The sequence below is a fragment of the Pezoporus flaviventris genome, unplaced genomic scaffold (genome assembly GCF_033815535.1).
Source record: "Pezoporus flaviventris isolate CSIRO_AGI_PZ_B2104156 unplaced genomic scaffold, CSIRO_AGI_Pfla_v1 ptg000108l, whole genome shotgun sequence".
Taxonomy (NCBI): domain Eukaryota; kingdom Metazoa; phylum Chordata; class Aves; order Psittaciformes; family Psittacidae; genus Pezoporus; species Pezoporus flaviventris.
In genome coordinates this window covers 920,070-942,731 of record NW_026892656.1, presented here as the reverse complement: position 1 = coordinate 942,731, position 22,662 = coordinate 920,070, and the positions used below count along the sequence as shown (strand labels likewise).

Sequence of the window (22,662 nt, the reverse complement as noted above, 5' to 3'; positions counted from 1 at the left end):
TGTACTGAAAATACCTGATGTTTTTATTAAAGTATATAATTTTCTTCTCACACCTTATAGTATTGGAAAAGGTATAATGTCCAAAGCAGAAAAACAGATGTATCTGAGAGGAGATTAGAAGTTAAGTTTTGGTCATCTATAACAAAGAAAAGAGTGTGTGTGGGAAGTTGTGACCAGAAGTGCTAATGTACGTAGTCCAAATCTGTTGTATAGGAAGGGCAACACAGCAGGATTTGGCCATTAAAAATGGCTTGAAGTTGTAATTGGATGTTAATAGTGGGTATAGACACGTTGATTGATAATGTGTAAAGTCCTCTAATAAAATTAGCTGTGTCATCTCCATAAACCAAGCTGCCTAGTCACAAGTGTAACTGTTTTATAGCTGTGCTTCTGAACTCCCAGTGATCTGCTTTCATTGGCTAATACTTATATTCTGTTTTAAAAAATGTATTTATTCTACATGAAGTACTTGTGTCTTTCATGTACTGATTCAAAAACTTTTTCCATACTCTAGATACAGCATTTAATTTACTAGTATGAAAATTGTTAAGTTTGCCATAAAACCAAAGGAACAGAAGATGCTTAGGGCATTCAGTGCTGTGTCCTTTGGTTGTTGTTTTTTTTTCTCAAAGAGCAAAAGATATGTGGCAGATAATTTCATAGGAATAAGAATCATCTAGTAGGGCATCACCTTTTAATCTAGGTGGTTCAACCTAGTCAAATGGAGTTACATTATGACAGTGGGTAAAACTGGTGGGTTTGCACATCTCTGACTGTTATGCTGTTTATGTATAAAGTGTATTTTCTCAAATAATCTGTTAACACAGAGTGTTAGAAAGTGCATCTTCTCTTACAGCAAATGTATAGATTATCTGTTGTCATCATGTTTTTTTTTTTTTGTGCTACTTGGTGAAATCTAGTACAAAAGCTGTCACTGAAGAAAGGATTCTCTTTTAGCTTACTTTTACAGTAATCTACTTGCCAGAAGGGAGAGGAATACCGGTCCTGACCCTCAGCCAGTAGTCAGTAGACTATGGGCTGGCGACAGAGTGGCTGGAAAGCAGTGCTGTGGAGGAGGCCCTTAGGTCCCTAGTTGACAGTAAGCTGAACGTGAGCCAACAGTGTTCCTAGGTAGTAGAGAAGATCAGCAGTGATTCTTGGGATGTATGAACAAGAGTATAGGAAGGAAATTGAGGGAAATTATTATCCCACCCTTCTCTGGAGTTACTAGGCAACATCTACATCCATGTTTAGTTTTGCCCTCACCATCCTGCCATTACGTGAAAAATGTTGGTAAACTGGGGTGTAGCAGAGGGCAACTAAGATAGTCAGGAGCTGGAAGAGCAAATGTCTGGGAGGAGACACTTAGGGACCTGGGCTTGTTCAGTCTGGAGAAGAGCTTCATGGTCCTAACAGCAGCTTTGCCTAGTGCCTGCAAGAGATCATCAAGATGGAACCAGTTTTTCGCAGTGGTGCATGGTGGAAGGATGAGAGACAATGTTCCCAAGATAAATCAAGAGGTTTACACTGGAGATAAGGAAAATCCTTTTTCCCCATGAGGACAGCCCAGCAATGCAGCTGGGGCCAAGCAAGGCTTTGTCATCTCTGTCCTTAGAGATTTTCAAGCCCTGACTGGATAAGGCCCCTCAGATGGCAAGTCTGAGGCTGCTTTGGGAAAGAAGTTTGACTTGAGAGCACCTGAAATCCTTGGCAACCTGAATGATACTGTGGTTTTACTTGTGACTCTGACTTTACAGAATATCCTAGGCTGTAGTTAGTTTGTCATCTTTTTCATGTTGGTCAGTTCCTTTTCTTAGGCCTGCAACTGAATCATCACTCTGGAGGAGTGAGAGTATCTAGAGCCAAAATCACAAAATAGTTGTCTGAGACATATCACAAAGTTATCATTTGGGTGCCCAAGAGATGATCTCCCTAAGAACACAGAACTCTTACATTCCTTTTTCCTTCAGTGCATTACTACAGTTATGTTATTTTGGTCTAACACTTTATTCTCTGGATTTCACAAACTTAGGACTGGACATAGACTGGGTTCCATGGATTTATTTATGAAATAGTTTACAGTGAAACCTTGAGAATTCTCACTGGAGCCCTGCAGCAGCAAAAGTAACAACAGTATAAAAAACTGCAATAGAAGGAAAACAAATTTGTTAGTCTCTTCAGGAAAAGGCAACTATGGATCTAAAAAGCAAGAAGAAAAGACCTTGGGTAAATACATGGCAAAACCAAACCCTAGTTGTTGATTTCTGTGGACTTTTATTTGTGTGTGTTTGTTGGGGTCTAAATTTGCATTTCTTAATTCTTTTATTGTAGCAAAACAGGAAAATAAAAAGAAAACTGCAAACAAAATTTTTATTGGATTTTATTTAAAAATTTAAAATTAATTTGATATTTCTTTGCTTCATTGAGAGCAGTTCATGGGTATTGATGAAGCATTCTGTTCTTTGCTGACTGGTTTGTAAGTGCTATTCAAGAAACAAAGGCCAGGAATCTGAAAAGTGTTGTGCTTCTTGGGGGGGCTGGTGGTGGTGGTTGTTTTTGTTTAGTTTTTTTTTTTTGTGTGTGTGTTTTTTCATTTCTTTATATTTTTGCTTTGTCTTGTTTGCATGTTTGTTGTTTTGGGTTTGTTTTTTTTTTTTTGTTGGTTGGTTGGTTTTTTTTTTTCTTTTTTTTTGGTTTTTTTTTTTGTTTTTCCGCCAGTAATTAGGATATCTAAAATACTTTCCATACAGATGATCATTTCTGAGTGTCTGCAAGGAGGTGTTTGTTTAGAAAAAAAATGTTTCTTTAATCATGTAGATGCAAATAGAAAATGAATAGCAATGATGAAGAGCAATGGTGTAAGGAAGTGTATATGGCAGTAAATACTATTGGTGAAAGTATTTTTGTGATCAATACTTCTGTTGATTGTACTGGTTCTGGTTTGGTTTGGTTTTTGGTTTTTGGTTTTTTTTTTTTGGCTGGGGTTTTATCACTTTGGGGCATCCAGATGCCAAAGCCCATAGCAAAATTAATGTATCTCTTACTGTTGTTCAACACAGCTTGAAGGATAAGCAGAGACATATGTATATAGTACTAATTGTGATACAGCCTTAATAATCAAGGTCGTACCAGAAAGTAATCTCTTTATTTAAATTCAGATGTTTCATTCTTGTCTGAATCAAATTCAATGACTAAGGTGTAAACAAGCAAATGCATTATTCAGAACCTGCATTTTGACTTTATTCATAAGTTGTTAAACTTACCTCCCTCAAATTTGAGAATTTCAGTGAAAGAGGGACATAAGATTTCCATAAAGTGTTTGCAGTGCATTTTTTCTTGGGAAAAATCCTTTTCCAAGTTGAACTAAATAACTGAATGCACAGTGAAACTTGAACTGTCCTAAAAGATCCATTACCATAATATAATCATTGCTTTCTTCAAGTATCTCTATTCTACTGTGCTTGTCTTTAAGAACATTCCTGTCAAGTAGGGTACATACCTGAATTTTGCAAGTGATTAGAATGAACACCAAGAAAATTTCTGATACAAATTTTGCTAAGCAAAACAATGAGCTTTGAGAAGAAAATTAAATAGAATAATATTTGACGTATCTCAGAAACTGCGTAAGTAATATTCAGTGTTGGTGTTGTATGTGTCATAGTTTAGGTATTTATGTTCCTGTATGATAAATGAGATAGCTCATGGTATCCATTTAATAATGTTGTTACTTGTCAATTATGAAAAACAATGAAATTATGAAAGTTACATAGTCATAGTTTTTTATTTTAAGACTTAGAAATCAAATTCAGTTTCTGCTGTTCATGACATATACCTTTAATAAATATTGTCACTGAACATTATATTTGTATTGTTTTCTTATTCTATGTATGTGCAGTAGGGTGGAGCCTAATAAATCTTAATAATTACAGAAATAAGTTAACATTATCTTTCATTAAACTGTCTTTCAAAAGTAATTTACATTACGCAAACATCAAGGTTTTTGTCAGATATTATGAAAATTTCTGTTACGAATGTACTGTAACCTTAGAAACTAGAAAGCAAGCAAACAAACAAATATGCTTCAGATCCAGTTGTGCAATTATTGATATTGCATTTGTATTGTAAGTACAATAGCCATAAACATAGTTTTTTGTTAACAGTTCACTATTGTACAGTACTAGATTGATTGATCTTTTTTTTTTTTTTTAGAATTAATGTACTTTTCCTAATTTTATGTCTGTGTGACTCTGTTGTTCAGTATTCACTACTTTATTTTGATTTTACACTGTACTTCCTATTTTTTCTACCTCGCTGATTTTTCTTTTGAGGGGGGAAAAAAGGTATGCTGGATAATCCTAGCTAATAAGCGCCATTATGCATGCTTTTATTTCACAATTTCATGTTTTCACATGCTTTCTAAAGTCAGTCTTAGCTAAGAGCTTGGAGAACTGTTTCAGAGAGAAATGCAATGTTAAGTAAGGAGGATATGATAATTTCAGGGTGTCATTTGTAAATATATGCCTGTAATCTAAACACAAATGTTGGGGTGGTTGGTTTTAGGTCACACATGGAACAAAAATAAAAATACGGATTTCCATCCAGGAAATACAAGTTAAGATTTTGTTCAAATCACTGTCTTTTAAGGTGCTCAGCACTCTTAGGTTGGAAAAGCAGAACAGAATGCACTATTTGCAACTGTCTTAACTGGAAGGTGGACAGAAAACCATGTGGGAGATTTTTGACATGTTTGAGTTAACAGAGTTTTATTGGTTTATTTTTGTGTGTATGAATTTGTGTATATTTTTACATTGGAAATATTTCATGATTATGTGAGACACCAAAATCAAGCTGCTTTTCTCCCCTGACTCCCACCCCATGATAATAAAAAGTGACTTGTGAATAAATGTATGCTTGTGAAAGCTAACATACTCGAAAAAGTCATATGAGAAAGGAAACAAGGTTAAAATGAGTATCGTAAATGTTGTCCAGTGTGATAGTGAATTTCAAGCATGTTTGGTAAAACAGTATTCTTACAGTATTTCTTTGTCATTGTTTCCAACAGAATACATTTCTTATGTATTTCCTGTAGAATTACTGGATTTTCTCTTAACTTCAATGTGCATTGCTTAAAAAGTAAAGAAACATTTTGATAAGCACAATGAAATATTAGTCACCTCAAAAACTATACTCAGATGGCAAAGGACATGGATCCTTTTATCAGTTACTATATGTCTTTTTTGTTAATATTCTTGTACAAAGCAGAATGAGATCTATTTCTTTTGAACTAGCTTTAATACGTTATTAGGAAAATGATAATTTAATTTTAAAATTACTGTACTTTAAATATATAAAAAGTAAAGTGGTAGGTTTTTAAAGATATACTAAAGATTCAGGCAGCAATGGGGCAGGGTGAAGGATATCTTTAGGACACGAAGCAGTATTTTAAAATCAGGTAGCTTCTTCTAAATGTGTGTACCCAATTTTGTAATTTCTCTGTGAATACTTGTTTGAAAGTTTTCTTTCTGATGTATATATACTTGAAGATTGATTGTTCATTTTCTTTTATTTCTTTTTCTTTTTCCTAAACAGGAAATTAAAGTATACATGACTCTTTAAGTCTCCCTTCATGTCAACATTTTTTTAATCTGTAATGTTCTTTTTTGCTGCTGTACTATATTATCACTGATGGCAGTAATCATCACATATGAACATATTCTGTTCACATATGTTTTGTAATTTCAGTTGTATTTTTAATATTTTTTGGCACTTGTTTTAGTTATTAAACTGCAGTTCAGTATCTGCTGTTCGGCTGGTTTTCACCCTCCCCACCCCGTTCCTTGTGGATGCCTGGCTTGCATATGGTTTAATATTTAACAGTTTACCTGAGATAATTGGCTAGGACAAGGCTGCTAAGGATCATACATTGTTGACATATTGCTATTCCTACAAGGCTGGATTGTACAGAGAGCCTACAGCTACTGATTTCTGCTTCCAGGGACTGAATGATGTTTTCTTTGCCAGCAGCCACTTTGCTTTCGTGTTTGCCAATCTCTAGTTTTCTCTCAGGGTGCTTTAGTCTACTTCATGTCAATGTACACAAATTTGACACTTAAAAGATATATTCTGAGGAACATTCTTTTAACCAATTTTATATAATTGGAAAAAATGTGTATTGAGAAGTTCACAATCTCTTTCTTTTACCAGCAACCTGAGAATAGCTGAATCTCCAGATTTTGGGGAAAAAAAAATTACTGCATGTAGGAGTTATTTGGGTTTTGTTTGGTTGCTGGTTGTTTTTGCTGTTGTTTTGGAGTTGTGGTTGGTTTTTTTTGTTTGCTTGTTTTTATCCCTCCTGCCTTCTTTTCTTCTTTTTTTACTTTTTTTCTTTTTTTTTAACTCACTTGAAACATACTAAGATTTTTCTGCAGAGCCTATTGATACCTGCTGCCTTTGTGGAATGACAAAGCCAAGCTCCCACAGCTAATAGGGCTGACCAAGGAGCTGCTGTTTGCTTGGGTTTGTCACAGTCTGTCCTGAAAAACATTCATACAGTCCTCCAAAGCAATTAAAGGCTAACCTTTGAAAAATCTGTGTGATTAATCCCAGAGTATCATCATTTATTATGGTCTTTACAGCCATAATTTTCTACACTACTTTCCACACACAGTTATTTCTTGTTCACCGTTTTGAACAGTTCATCCGCAGTAGTTTTTAAATATATCATCTTTAAGGTACTAGCTTGATATTGCTTAGTTCAAGAAAAACTGAGGTTTAGGATTTGAAATGTTCAGACTGAGTAATTTGTTTTCAGTTTAGAACTCTAATGGAATGAGAAGCTGAATGTTTAGAGATTCAGGTTTCTTTAAGAATTGTTCTGGATTCTCACAATCTTTTATATTTTTCTAGTCATATACATATTCATAATCCTTTATATGTGATAAATTTTAATCTGTTTTCGTATTTGAGTGCATTATCCATACACAGAGGTATGAAGATTTTATAATTTACAATCGTAATTTTCATTTAACTTCAGAGTATATTATTTCAATAATGTTATTGTGTCAATATTCAGACTATGACTTTCATTAATATAATGACAAAGTTTTCAGTGGAACTATAACAGAATTAGCTTTGTTATTGTTTATAGAATATACCAGTCTTATTTAAGGTCATCCTTTTATGTTTTGAGATATGAAAAGAATGCCATCTCCTTTCATGTAATTGATTATAATACCATAAAAATTCTCAATTAATTTTTGCCAAAATTTTTAGTAACAGATACAAATACGGTATTTTTGCAGCCCTTTGTACGTGCAAAGTGAAAGGGTATAGTTTTTATTTCTGTATGGTCACTGTTCCGTACCACTTGGTCTTATGTGCTCCTGTTATTTCTGAATATGAAATTTGCAGCTCTCATAATCCTGAAAATTTAATACCTATTGCAAATAATAAGTGATGTGATTGAACACAAGAATATAGTTTTGATAAATGAAGATATTAAGAATGTATTAGATTTCAGTAAGAATTGTAAACAATTTAGAGAAACATATCTAGTCTTGTTTATTTTAAGCAAAAGATGTGTTTATTATTGTAAATTTCATACACTTCTGACCACTCTGTATGGTCATTGTATTCTCTATATTAGGGGTAATCAAGTTTGGGCCTGCAATGTGTCTGCTTTTTTCTTGTCTACAGTTCACCAATTTTACAATAATTTTGAAGATATATGGACAGTGTCTTCAAAAGTGGTTTTGAGTCTTCTTTTTAGGTTTACAGCAGGAAAGATGAGATTCTCAGAAAGCTAAGAACCATTAATTTATATGCATTAATTCCAGCTTGTCTTCCCTGCTTTTCACTATTAGCTTTTGCTTGTGTATCAGCCCATGGCTGTTCTTTTACACATGCTTTATACCCGTTCTCCTGATAACTCTCTTATGCGCTTGGCCTTTTACAATCACTGATTCAGCCTTTGTCCTTTGTCTTCCACTTCTTCATGCTGCAGGAGTGTTTGGGATAAAGGAACAATAATCTCTTAATTATTGACTTTGGGACTGAACACCTTAATGAATTTGTAGGAAAGCAGTTAGGCAAAATCATAGCTTCAGAGTGGTGTCTTCACTAACCTAAGTGTACCATGTCAGTAATCTGTATGTGGAAGATGATTATGTGACCAATTTGTGCGTTTTTAAACAGAATCTCCAGAGAAATTTGGCATGTATGTATTTCAATACATACAGGCAAATAACTTTTTTCCCTCTATTTTATTCTTAGCATTGCTGAAAACTTTGATCTTCTGAAACTACTTATGCATGAGAAGAACTGTGTATCAAAATATATATATATATTTTTAAGATGCAATAAAATAAGAACTGGTATAATGGGAAATGTATAAAAATGTGAAATACAGATAATAACATGTACGCCATTTAGTTTAGATGGGAGGATGTATATGTATTTCATGGATGAAGCAGCTGTTTTGTATAGGTATGTTTATATAAATTTACATGTACAGTATATGTGTATGCAGAGTGACTGTGTATGTATGTATATAATGTATGTAGACCCAAGTGTAGTCCATCTGCATTAAGTGATTTGACATCTGGAAGAAACTAGTAGAAGACTACAGGATCCCTACTGCCATGCACTGTTTCTGAAGGCTGAAGCAACCTTTCTAAGCACCCTAAACGACTTCAGGTTTTTTTGCTTGTAGCGGTAGTTACAGTTTACCAATCTCATGTAATTCATTTGAAGTTTTTCATCTGAACAGGAAACACAGGGAAGCAGTTCTGTGTTTATTTCCTCCAATATATTTGTGATGGTAATGAACTATATATTAAGAATAGGAATTCTAGAGTTATGTGGGACATTAACTTCTTAAATCCAATTGGTAATGTAGGACTGTCTCCTAGAGCTAATTTGCTACTGCTAAGGGAACATTCAGCTTGCACAGCTTCCTTGAATGGCCAGTCCTACAGGTGAGCTATCTTCTATAATAAAGGATGGAGGAATGCTAGGCTTGGCGTTAAGCTCCTTGTGGCCAGATTCTGGTCAAATCTCTTTTACTGTTGAGCAATCAGTGAAGACAACCAGGGTAACTCAGCTAATTTGATAAATGAAGGCCCTGTTCTGTTTTTTGTAAACAGAACCTTGTTGTCCACAAGCTTCGTTTGCATTGGCGATGTTGACTTATGACAGGTTGTTTCAGGAAAAATGGTAGATAGGTATAGCTTTGGATCTCTGCTGTCTTTGTAAAAGTCCAAAATAAAGGACCCAGCTGGAGGAAATACAGCTTGCTTAGTTCTGGTGGTGTACAGCAACTTATTCTTTGGTGGAGTAGAGAAAAGCAGTAATATTCAGCTCTTCTGCCTTTCATTTCGTAACCATTCTCCAGTAAATTTACAAAAATACTGGCAAAAGAAAGGAATCTGCAGACATGTATGTAGATGTCTCATTTGGCTTGCATAATATGTAAAGGTGACAGATACACAAAGGCAGAAAGAAGTTTGACTGCAAAGTCTTGGATTTATAGGCTGCTTGTACATCTTTTGATACAGAGAATAAATACTAAGTATTATTCTGCCATTTGAAAGTTATTTTTAGGTTTTTGTTTGTTTGTTTTCTCATAGTTCTGCCTTATGATCCAGATTATGAAGCCTAGTGAATTGTTCTGTCAAAGTTTATTGTAAAATATCTATGCAGACCATGTTGTGCAACTCCACCATACTAGGTTTTGAAAGTTAAACTTTGAAGGGTTTTGAAGTTCGCAGATTTTAACTTGGGGAGTTGGGGGTTGACTGAGTGTTAATCCATTTAAATAAACTGGTTAGAGCCATGAGAGAAGGCCTGTGGTGTTTTCAATGCTTTTCAGCCTGAAAGGGCTGCATAACCCTTTTAGGTTGCATAGCAACAGGCTCCTAGCAACCACAGTAGATTGAATTTCCAATAGTGACCAGGCCGGATGTAATAATAAAACAAGAGTACAAACAGTTGTCATGGTCTTCTTTTCATAACAAACTAGTCTGAATTTGGAAGATTCTCTTCCTCAGAGTGGCAAACCTCTTTGCAAAATGAAGGCACTTTTGAAAATTTGTGGTACTGAAACCCTGACAAAGCTAGTTAGAATGAGTGACTCTGAAGTCTAGTAGTTTGAGACACCGGAGAGAACAATGAAACACTGAATTGAGTTATCAAGGAAAAAAGAGTATTTAATACTCTCTATAAATGGCTTGTAAATCTCAACTTCTTTTATAAATTGATCTATACTGGAACTTCATAGAAGTCCCTAGCTACACCGGTAGACGCATATTATGGAAGGAGTATCATTGCTCACACTTGAATTGATGAAGTTTAGAAGAGACTTCTCCAAAGGAGGTTATTCTGTAACTGGCTACTATTTGCATTTGCAGCGTCTATCTTTGAAGTATGTGGTATCAACTACTACTGGAGATTGGATATTAGTTATTATAAGGCTTTTCTAAAGTTAGTGTTTGTTATCTTCCTTTGATTCAGCTATCAGATACTGTGCAGCAGTTCTCTTTTTTTTTTTTTTTAAAGATATGTATTGGTACAAAAATCTATGTACAAAGATACTGTTCTGTAAGATGCACCATAAAATAGCTTATTTTAAATCATTTGAATTCTAACATATTGTTTAGAAAAGTTTGGAAATGTCTTGTGAAGATAGTGTAAAAAGGGATAGTGAATAAAACTGAGTGTCAGGCAAGTTTATTTTATGTCGTACCAATCTGTCAGGCTTTCATGTTTTCAAGAACTGTTATATGTGAAAGGTAGAAATATATTGGCAAGCACACGATTTGGGATGAGAGACAGAAATTGTCTCACAAAATAGTAATAGATATAGTTCTGGAGGATTACATTTTAGTTTAAAGATTTTGACCTGGCTAACCAAGTTGAAAATTGAAACACTGATTGTTAAGCAATGATATAGATCTACATTAAATAAATACCCGTCTTCCTGGGTCTGCTTTTGGGAATGATGGTTGAAATGTCACTGTGGTAAAGGCTAGTTACATTAACAGAAGGCCCAAGTCAGTTTGTAACTTGTTGTATTCCATTAAGGTGGCACTATATTTACTGAATAGGTGAGAACTGTTCGAAGAGTCTAAGACTTAACATGTTCAGTTACTGAAAAAAGGGGCAACTCCGGGGCTAGCTACACAGTGTAGAAGGAGAAACTCATAAAATGTAAACACATAGATGCTGCAATCTTGACTTGGGTTGTTTCACTGGATAACACTGTTTCAGTAAATTCAGATGTTGATTGATAGTGCTTTCTTTTATCACAGGAATTTAAAAACAGTAAGTCTGAAAAAAGCTTTTCTTTTAAATGGACCTCTTAGGTCTGACAGCATAGATGGTATCCTCCAGCTTAACTATTCATCTCAATGTTTTTCCTCTACACCATTTAACACTGGAATCCTCACTGCAAAAGTTATTGCGGTATGGTGAAAGAGAGATATTTTGTATATATTCAATGAAACAGGATGGGTTTATATGATTTTATTTTAAAATTATATTGTGATGTATATATAAATCCAAATCTAGAAAAAAATCTTAAAAAGGTAGTTTGATTCATCTGAGCAATCTTTAACAAACTGCTCAGCTGGTGCTAATTTTCAGGTATGTGAGTTCTGTTAGTTTAAATCTGAGTTAAGTGCTAGTCTGAGCAACATTCTGTATTCATGTGATGTTCCTAATTTAGAGTTATCAACTCATTTAAACTCCAGAATTTAAAAAATTAAAACCAACTGATTTAGCAGTGTGACCTAGTCTGACTGAGTATGATATCTACTCAAAAGCATTTGAGCTGAAGAGCTAGGAGAGTTTGAAAGATTTAGTAAAACTGGAAACTTATGAAGAGGTTAAAATCTGATAATGAAATTCTATATACTATATAGAAAGCAGAAATTTAAAAAACCAAGAGCATACCTTTGTGGTTTTCAGATTCCTAAGTTGTATCCTTTTAAAGGTCTTTTTACTAAGAGTTGTTACGTGTATACACACACATAGAGCTCTGACTTTTTCAGAGGACCCTGAAGCATTTTAACCTTACACTATAAAAATAGCATCCAGTATTTATTATGGCAAATATGTATTCTCAAATGATGTAAATTACTTTCAGAATTTCAGTAAGGATGTAATTTACTTTCCAGAATTGCAGTCACTATCTTTGTTCAGCTGCCTGTGCCCCTTTTCCCAAATAGCTGGATTTCTGTACATTGTATTGGTGCTTGTCTTTATTTTTAGACTAGATGATGTTGCTTAGAGTAGTTACTTCCTAATATTTTTCTTAGTGGACAAAAGCAAAAAACCTGAATTTGCAGGTTAATTCTTCTGTTTGCATCCAGACATAACCTCCTGGGCTGCGTAATTCATGATTTAAAAAAATACCAAAAACCAACAACAAAAAAACACCAGAAAAACAAGCAAACAAAAAACCCCACAAAACTGAAAACAAGCCCCACAAGAACAAACAAAAAAACCAAAAAGAACAAAACCAAAAAATCCCCCCAAACCCAAAATCAGACAAAATCCTAACCAACTAGTAAAAAAATAAACCCAAACAAACCACCCAACCCAAAACACAAACAAAAAAACTGCCAAAACAAACTGGACCAATGCTCCCCTAGACTCCTCTCACCAAACAAAACCAGTCAACCAAAAAAAATACCCCTTCCCTTAGATGATGTGCTGTGCCAGTGTGATAGTAATGTTTCATGTTGTCAGTGAAGTTCAAATTGAAATTACATCTGAAAGGATACTTTGCATTTTTTTGAACTTTACCATTTTTATAAAAGTGAAATAACCTTCCCAGAATAAGCCCCCCCCCCCCCCAGAAATCCAACCTGAGCGGTCAGAAAAACAATTGTATGTAGTGTTGTAGCATGTGACAATGGAGAATCTTGGGGACTGAGGGAGGAACAAAAAGGAAGGTAAACAAAGAGAAAATAAAATTATTTCTGAATTTATTAGTTTATTTGTAATATGACTATGTTATGCTGTATTAACAGTGTAAGTTTAGGAAATCTGTTCAGATGTTTGGGAATGTAGAAAAATAGGCTGGGAGGAAGTAGATTACTAAAGTTCAAAGGACAATACAAAACAAGAAATTTGGGAAAAAAGCTGTAGTCTGTGTGTGTGTCCCTCCAGCTGAACTTCCATGAAATTTAAAATGTTGTAGCATCACATTATGTGCTTACTTCTAACTTCTTTCTTAATTACTTCTGTTGATATGCAAATTGATTTCATGTAAACATGTTTTATTTGCATACCGCTTTAGTGTAAGCACAGTGGAAGTTGAAAAAATCGTTTATCCTTTTTATTTAATGTCTGTATGTTGAAAAGCGTAGCTTGAAATAATCGGACACCAATTCTGAAATAAACTTCATCTGCTGCTTAACTTTTGTAGCGATGTCTTCTTTTCTTCAATACACTAACCATGACTAAAATAACAAATCCAAACAATAATGTTAGTTTATGTAGTGTTATTGAAGTGCTCTGTAAAGATACAGGATGTTTAAAAATAGAGTTCTTTTTAATGGGTAAAGAAAGTTTTAAGTACTGAATGTTTTCAAGCAAAAAACTGTATTTTCAGTAAATGTACTTGTTATGTGAGTGACTTCAAGATATAATAAGTTTTCTGGGACCCATCTGCTATTTATATGCTGCTAAAGCATGGATGGTACTCTTCTTAAATGAATTTACCAATATGCAATGTTCACTGTGGGATCATATACTGTATTTATGGCACAATTATCTATCAAGAAGAGTGAAGAACGTCAGTGAGCTATTTTCTGCTTAATTGAATACTTAAGACTCAACTTAATGGGCCTACATCATGTAAACATAGCATTTAATTAGATATAAGTACAGAATGCTGTTTGCATTGCAGCTATATTTGTGTTTGTCAGCATCTCCTTGATAAGCCCGTGAAAATTTTGAACTTATTTGTATGTGAAAGGTAGTTGTAGGAAGCTACAATGCAGTATTTTTATGTATCAGCCCTGCTTTTATCTAGAGAGGACAAAGGTATACAAAAATGATCTTTCTTGATGACCTTCTGATGAGGCAGATGGAATTTTCAAACTGGTAGATTCTGTCTGTTACTTCAAAAATTAAAGATTATGTTTCAGGAAATAGACGAAATAAAATGAGTTTCCTAGAGACAAATACAGGAAGGCTGAAGAATTTTCAGGACACCATTGGACATCTGTGCATGTCCAACAATAGAGAACTATTAATACAGAGATAACTATTAATAAATAAAACAATAGAGAACTATTAAAAAATTGTTTGTGAAATAATCTTAGTTTTACTTTTTAAACTTCAAAGAAGAAAACTCCTTTCCATTGTATGGATATATATCTTATGACTTAATGAAATGTGAACATTATGTGAGTTAATGTACTTGCTATGTGTACAGTTAAATTTTCTCTGTGTGAAGCCAATTTATTGTTAGGTTCAAGTTGGGCAGGTTTGGAGAATTGGGTGGAGAGAAACCTATTGAGGTTTAACAAGGGCAAGTGTAGGGTGCTGCACCTGGGGAGGAAGAATGCCAAATACCAGTACAGGTTGGGGGCTGTAAAATAAATTGTGTTCAGACATACGTCAGTCCTTTTAAACAACTTCTGCTTTCTTACATTGTTTGGCTAAGTTACTGCATCAAAATTTATTAACATGTCAGTTATGGTGTGTGTTTGAGTTTGTGTTTTGTGGTTGGTTTTGTTTTGTTTTGTTTTTTGGTTTTGGGTTGGTTTTTTTTTTGTCCCCAAATAAGTTCCAGTATTATTTCAGCTTTTTTTGTTAGTGCTATTTTTCACACATGAAATAAAACTATTGTGGTGTTGAAAAAAGAACTTTTACCAGGTAATGTTGCCCTGAATGTTTATGTTAGTCTCCCAGGTTGTATGGTTAGTCAGTCACTTCTGGTTACATACTACAGTTCTTTCTTGCACTTGTCCTGCAATTTCATTCTGTATTTCTTCTTCAGTATGTGAGACAAATGTGTAATGGGTAGAGTTGTTTAGTTTTGAGTTGAATAAGTAAAATATCATTTAAACTGTAGCTGTATGACTAAAACAGTTGTGATGTCACAATCCTGCATACCCTGCAGTGAGTCTGATCACAAGGAAACAGCAGATCATTGTAAGAAATAAGTTACTTAAACACTCTCTTCAGGGACTACTTGAAATGTATGGAAGGGAGAAGAGAGAATTAAGTGGCTAGACGGTAATTGAATGTAAGGTCTGTTGGTGAAATTTGGTGCAGGTCTTGTGGAAAAGGACATGGAAAAGGCCAAGTTAACCAATGCATTCTTTACCTTGGTTTTGTTTTGCTTGTTTTTGTTTTTTTGTTTGTTTGTTTGGTTGGTTTTTGTTTTTTTGTTGTAAGACCTACATTCATAGTTACAGATAACAGGAGACCAGTAGGAAAGCCTGGGTCAAGTATGGCTTGTCATCTGTGGAAGAGGGTCATAACTGGTTAGACTTTGAACACATCATGGAGAATTGGGTAATCATGTTTTGACAAGTAGATGCTATAGATGAAAGTGGGGAAGGATCAAGACATTCAGTATGAGAGGACAGAAGGAAAAGTTTGAGAAATATTGCAGCATAGATGGATTCTTACAAAATATATTAATTCTTTGGTTTTGACATGTATGTAGGGAAATATAAATTAGGTTTCTCAAAAGTCTTAAATGTAGCAACTTCTGTAGTTCAAGCAAAGTGAGAACAGAAAGTATGCTTGTCTTTTCCTTCCTTTCCTTCCTTTGCCCTCTCTTTCTCCCCTTTCGTGCTTTTTTCCCTTTCTTACATTTTGCTGGATGAGAAATTGTAATAGTAGATTGTAAAGGAAGAGAGTTTTAACAGCTCATGCCTTTGGTAACTGTCCTTAAAATTTTGTAAAGGAAATATTCTACATAAGTTTCATTGTTTCACAAGCTTTAAGTTTCTCTTTAAAGTTTGAATTGAAATATAAATTGTAATATTCTTTATGTTTGTGAGATACCCAACCCTTCTAGTCTAAAAACTGAGCAGTACCACATATAGTTTACATTTGCAACATTTACAACTCTGCTTGTGGTTTTTAGATTAAATTTTTTTATACAGAGAAATTCTTTACAACTTTCAAAATTTTAGATGTGATAATGAAAAGAATGAATATTCTCCTTTTATATGACATATACATCTTATAAATGATACAGGGAATTTATTGTGAAAAAGAAATCCTTATTTTTATGCCTGATGTGTCTTCATTCACTCTTGTGTAGCTACTTACTGACTCTGTTTTCCAGAAAGGGGGGGAAAAAATGGAGTTTAAACTTGAAAAATACTTTAGTTTGTCCAAGGCTTATGTTGACCTAAATAGGTCTAGGTCTTCATTGTTGACAGCTGCAGATAATTAGCTTTTTCTTCCTTAACAAAGAAAGCAAATGGAGCTGCAAAATATTCATTGCCTTTTCTGTCATCGTCACAATAATTTATGTATTTAACTTCTGGAGTTTCTTACATTCTTTTAGTGCTAAGCTACTTTACATTACATGTAATGGGAGTGACAAGTAAAAAACTGCAAAGCATATTTGTGCTGCAAGAGAACGAATGATTGACAGCTACATTCCTCCCTATAAGGAGCAGCTGTGTTGCAGAGCTTAAAAGATGTTCTAAATGTATAATCCTTAGCAATTCAGAAGTTAGTTTTGAAAAGTGATTACCACTTCAGTTGCTTTTCATAGAATCATAGAATGGTTTGGGTTGGAGGGGACCTTAAAGATCATCTAGTTCCAGCCCTAGTTCTAGTTCAATGTGGAAACAGTGGTTAAAAGATAACTTTGAAAATTATTTCTTTTAAGAAATTTGTAAGCACTGCCAGTAATGGAAGTTATAAGAATAAAGAATATGTATTTTATACTCTGAAATAACATTTTTACCCCATTTGAAGGAAACCAAATAGCAAAGTCAAAACTAATCCAAATATATACTCTGGAAAGCACAGGAACATAAACTGATGTATTAAAAACATCCCATTTTGAACTGAAATAATTTAGGACTCATGGTTTTATTTTGCAAGAAATGGTCTTTACGTTAATGTATGTTTGTGAATTACGCGCATAGCTCTAGCATGTTTTACATCTATTTGAAGACTAAAGAAGATCCAAAATAAGGGTGTTAGTCTAGGAACTTGTAGCCTGTTCCCTATGATGCTAATGTTGTGTTGCCTAGAACAAAATGTTTAGGTCTAGGTACCCAAAGGTATTTAGGTATCTAATTGCTTTTAGCTAACTAATCATTAGTCAGATTATTCGTATGGTTATTTTTTTTTGTGATCTCCCCCCTCCCCCCCCAAAAAAAAAAAAATTGTGGTTTTGGTTGGTTGGTTGGGTTTTTTTTTGTTTAATTTTGTCAATACACTTGACATAATTTCATTTTGTGATTTAGCAGCTCACATGTTGCTGAATTTAGAAGGAAATAGCTAGGATTTGAGAGATGTGTCTTGAATCACCACCTTTTCTTTCTTCAGTACTTATTTAATGGTGGGTTTTTTTGTTTTGCTTTGTTTTATTTTTTTTTAATGAGTTTGAAGAGCTTCCATTTGAGGAAAATAATATGTTGGCAAAAAGTAGACAACATCTTAATCAATAGAGAAGAAATGAGTCTAAACTGAGGACTGAAATTGTTTAGCATATATCAGTCTTTGGAACTTGAGTATCAGTTATCCATTTATTTCACAAACATTGATCCTTATGATTGTTGGTCAATGCAAGAATGTAAATTTTAAAAGTAATTCAAAAGTAGATAGATTGTATTATGGCTCATAGGCTCTGTCAGCCAGTTCTCACAGTTTTGTATCACCTGCAAGCTTGCCAAGGTGCACTCTGTTCCATGATTTATAATGAAGATATTAAATGGTACTGTACCCAGTATCAGTCCTCATGGGTACTCAACTAATTACTGGCCTCTAGCTGGACTTTGTGGCATTGATGGCAACCCTCTTGTATGGTTAAAATTCATTTAGAATTATTCTTCTGAATTATGTGTACCACCAAATACATCTTTCAGAATTTTGCAGGCTTGAAGACACAGTTTCTAGTCATAAGAAGTCATTAGTGGTGAATAATTCTCTCTTGGGCATTACTGTTGCTCTTCTCTTATACAAAATGCCTGTACCCACAGGAGATACTTAAAGGTGTGTTTACCTTCTGGTTCAGTGACTGGTTCATAAGGATTGCATGACAGGCATCTCTATAAATGTGTTAACGTTTATAATAATGTGTTATGATGATTCTGTTAGCGAAATCCTCTTAGCCTTCAGTGACATAAAACAGTATACTGCAGACCATTAGGGATAGTAGCGTGAGATGCTTCAAACAGATAAAGGACTATTTAGTAAGGAAACATGGCAGTTATGATATCTCTGAGTATCTGAACCTTACTTGTAATTTGTAACAAAAGTTTCTGAGCTACAGCTCAAGAATTAGTCTCCTGTCATCATTAACTTTTCCAGCAGTATTTGTCTCTCTTTTATGCCACAGATTTATTTATTCGTGCAGTTCTTAACCAGTTATGCTTTTGATCCAGAGATTTTCTTTTAACTAAGCAACACAATTGTTGAAACAATCTTTTCAATCTTAATTGCTCTTTATGCAAATCTCATATTTTAACACACTTTTTTTCCCCCCCCCCGCCATTCATCCTCCCCCCATCCCGCCCAAACCCCCCTTGCTTTTTCTGTAATGATGGCTGTGCTACTGTGTTTCTGATAGCATGGTGGTACCAAGTTTCAGGTGTTTCGCAAAAGTAACTATTTCCTTTTTTTGGCAGTACCGGAAGGGGGAGTCCTTTTTTGACAAGCAAGATTTTAAGTGCCCAAATCCATTTCCTAATCAGATTAGACACAGTCCTTTAATTAACTTTCACTTTCCTTGCTTATGCTTTCATCAGTAGTAGTATTTTTCCTTTTTTTTTTTATTGTTTTATTCAATTATTAGCTATTTTTTTCATGTACTTTAAAATCATGAGTGGAATTACATAAATTCTTTCTCAACCTCATTCCCATTTCTTATTTTGGAAGCTTTCACTACATCATGTTGGAGTGAATTGCAAATTCAGATGGGATCTAAGCTTTGAGAAGAGTCCAGTCTGGATAAATTGATGGTAGTGACCGAACATCCTAGAAACATGACGTTAGAATCAACTCTTAAGTTGCTGTATTTTATTGTGCTTTTGTTCTTCCTGTACAAGCTGGAAGAATCTGAGTAAAGTTCACTTTGTGTTCTTTAGTACGTGAGACACACTGTAGAATATACATTGCTCCTTGCCAGTTTCAGAATCTGTGTTTGTTGATATTTACCTTCTCTTTCTGCTATCTCAGTCTGTTTTCTGTCTGTAATACAAGTGTAATGCTTCAAGTAATGTACTGCTTGACATAAACTAATACACAATAACAATTTGATTATCATAAAGATGCATCAATTTTCATAGAAAAGTTAGACAACTCTCAAAAAATTGAAATGGTAAAATGTTGATATGTTGTGACTGATGTCATAACCCGTGAATGTATTTTTATCTGGCATTTGTTGCAGAGAACAGTAACAGTAACCATTTAATTTATGATGGCTTGCTAAAGGAAGTGTACCTCTATTTTCTGGAGGTCAGTTTCTACTTTTGCATCTTGTATCGTAAACTCACTAAACCAGAAAACAGTAAAAGCCATCTGAGTACTTTTTAAACTGTGTGATTTATCTGCATGCAGCAACATAATGCAAAGGAAAGAACATGTGTTTAAAAGAAAAAAATTGTCATTTAAGTGCAATTAGTTTCAGTATCTGGAGTCCATAGGAAGCTCTTTTAGCAGACAGACCAAAATTGTTGCCAAGGATTAATATGCCCTCTAAAAATTAGCTTACTGTTTTATCCCACCCCTCCTTGTTGCCCCTGTGAGCCATCATATTGTCATTGCTGCTGTGCACTGTATGTGCACAGAGAACACAGGGACCAGATGGAGCAGCCACCCCCAGTGATTTGCCTAAAGCAGGGTGGAGCTGGAGGTCACCTCCCACTACAGAGTTGGGGGCACCGTTTTGCTTTGGCTGTCATCTCATGGTGGGAAGACATCATGTTTGGCCACCGTGTAACCCACATGCTTACATACTGCCCTGCACCTGGCCACCAGCGCTGACAGCATCAAAGGCATGTGACCTGAACATACTTTCCAGCTGGCTGCTTACTTCCTTTGGACCACAAAATTCCTAGATACAAATATATATGCATTTATATGTATGTATATGCATAGTAAATCTAGATATAAAATCCTTTATGAAGAAGTAAAACTATGTATTTTACTTATACTTTGATCAACCTTATATGTAGCTTTACAGAAGTATTATATACAATATAGATCTATATACTTTATATAGTGTAAAGGTACATAAATTAAATATATCTCTCTCTACCTAAAAGTGTATGTGTGAAATGTATAAAAAATATTTTTTAGAGCTAATGAAATTAAAGTTTAAATGTGAATATAAAGTAATTAAATAACAACATACCTGAACTAGTGGAAGGTGTCCCTGCCTATGAAGGGGGTTTGGAGCTAGATGATTTTTAAGGTCCTTTCCAACTCTGGTAAAGTAGGTTGGTGCCCTCTACTTCACAAGTCTAATGAACAAATCCTGACATGTTTGGGTGGAGGGAGGTACAAGAGGACAAGGAGGGGGTATGAGGAGGGCAGGGTGAGGAGAGGGGTACAATCAAGTGGGACTACTTGCCTGTCTTCAGAGATTGCCCACCAAGGGGCCCCTGTGTGTCCCCTGCAAAGTACAAAGAGGAGCCCAGTCCTGGAGCTCCACATTTGGCACCAGACAATCTGTTTATTGCCGGTGCAGCTTTGAGGCTTTCCACTGTGTTGCAAGACACAGGCATTGCTCTCTGCAAAAGTGGAAATCCAGAACAAATTTCCAACTTGAGAAGAAATGGGTGTGGAGACAATGAGGACAAACCCCAGCAGGACTCCTGAAAAAAAGACCACATGAAGCGGAACAGCCATCTGATAGGCCTGTGAATCAGGAAACAATCCCCAAGTAAGTTTCACAGAAAAAGGAGAAGTGCTGGTGGGAGTTGCTTTAGCCCACTGCTTTGGGGGAACATTGCGGTACCTTTTATATCACTGTGAGGTACAGGCTTGAGCTATATCTGTTTCCTTATCCTTAGGTTAATGTCCTTACAGGACATTTAAAAAGCTCTAGCCAACTAGCTGAGGAGGTAGAAGACAGAAGTGTTCCCATACAGGCCTGCAGCAGTTAAAGAATGATCAGAGAGAGGACAGTGGCTTTCGTGGAGGAGTGGGGTAAAAAAACCCAAACAACAAAATCCTTGGAAAAGCCTCACTAATGACTGACACCCATCATAACCATTAATAAAGTATCTTTTTGCATTAATTGAGTCATGGTGAAGTGTTAATTTCTTATGTGTGTGTAATGATGGTGTGTCAATAGAGATGTCCATATCACTTCCCTTTAAGTGCATTTGCTACACTCCTGGGGAAGTGGGAAGCTTCGGAGATAGAAATACCATTTTAGAAGCTACTGAAAGCCCAGCTGTTGATACGAACTGGAGCTAAGTGGCAACTTAATTTGCAAACCAGGATACCTGCACCTTATGCAAGCCACCAAGAAAGCACTTTATGAGACAAGGTGCTTGTGGCAGAGGTGGATGCTCTATATTAGCAGACTTGGTGTATGTGCAGTAGTTTTCCAAACATGACACTACTGTTAAGTACAGCTTAAGTACAGTGCTAGACATACTACACAAGAATGTCTCTGCCATGGCAGAATGAGTTCTGATATACCAGACGCTTGTAAAGTGATTTTTAGTGGGCAGTACACATATCAGAAATTACAGACTGATGGTAAAAAGATTTTTTTTTTTTTTTAAAGCCAGCCTTATACTGCTTTAACAGCTTGTTCAGTGATCACCATCTCGTTACTATCAACAAAGCAAAAGTTTACTTTTTGCAGAGTGTACTAAGTGTTGCTTGAAACTAAAATGTGGAAATATTTTAGTGTGCAATATGTTTTGCTGATTGACATGTTACCAGGTTCTATAAAGGGCTATATAACCATAGCTTCCACAGAGCTATCAGAGCCAGGCCTGTGAATGTGGTCCCTTTAAACTCTGTGAAGGTTTGGAAAATCAAATCCCAGAATTTATTTTAAAATCAAAGAATATGTGCCTTTGCTGAAAAAGTGAGACTATATCACAGTGGTTGTAACAAGAGATATTTAAGAAAGGTTGTCATCAGATATTTTTGAGTGAAGTCTTCTCAATAGCAGAAACTGTGGGAAGGGAGTAGGTTTCATGTGCAATGGTCATAAAGCAATGGAGGGGACCTTTGGCCCTGAAGAACTTCAGGGGAGGACAGGAAGGACAAGAATCTACAAAACTGACAAAATCATTGCTGCAAAAGTTGAAAATAAGAAAGAAGCAGCAGCCCATATCCAGGACATGTAGTGGTTAGAGTTGGGAGTGGGGGTAAAATAAGGGTGGCAGGTGGCAGTTTCTACCTTATGCTAGCCAGCAAAAATCAGAATTTTCTCACAGAAGTAACTTCACCATAGATTTGGTGGGGCTCCTGGATCTGTTCTGC

At 35.1% G+C, this 22,662-nt stretch overlaps 1 protein-coding gene and 1 long non-coding RNA gene across 5 annotated transcripts in view; both read left to right on the top strand.

Moving 5' to 3' along the window:
- The window catches only part of RFX3 (regulatory factor X3), a 115,405-nt gene that overhangs the window by 9,838 nt on the left and 82,905 nt on the right, over nucleotides 1–22,662 (top strand). The gene's annotated exons all lie outside the window — the stretch shown is intronic.
- Nucleotides 20,644–21,458, top strand: LOC133281898 (uncharacterized). Its single transcript, XR_009747594.1, has 2 exons — nucleotides 20,644–21,097; nucleotides 21,228–21,458. It is a non-coding gene; the product is annotated as an uncharacterized LOC133281898 (long non-coding RNA).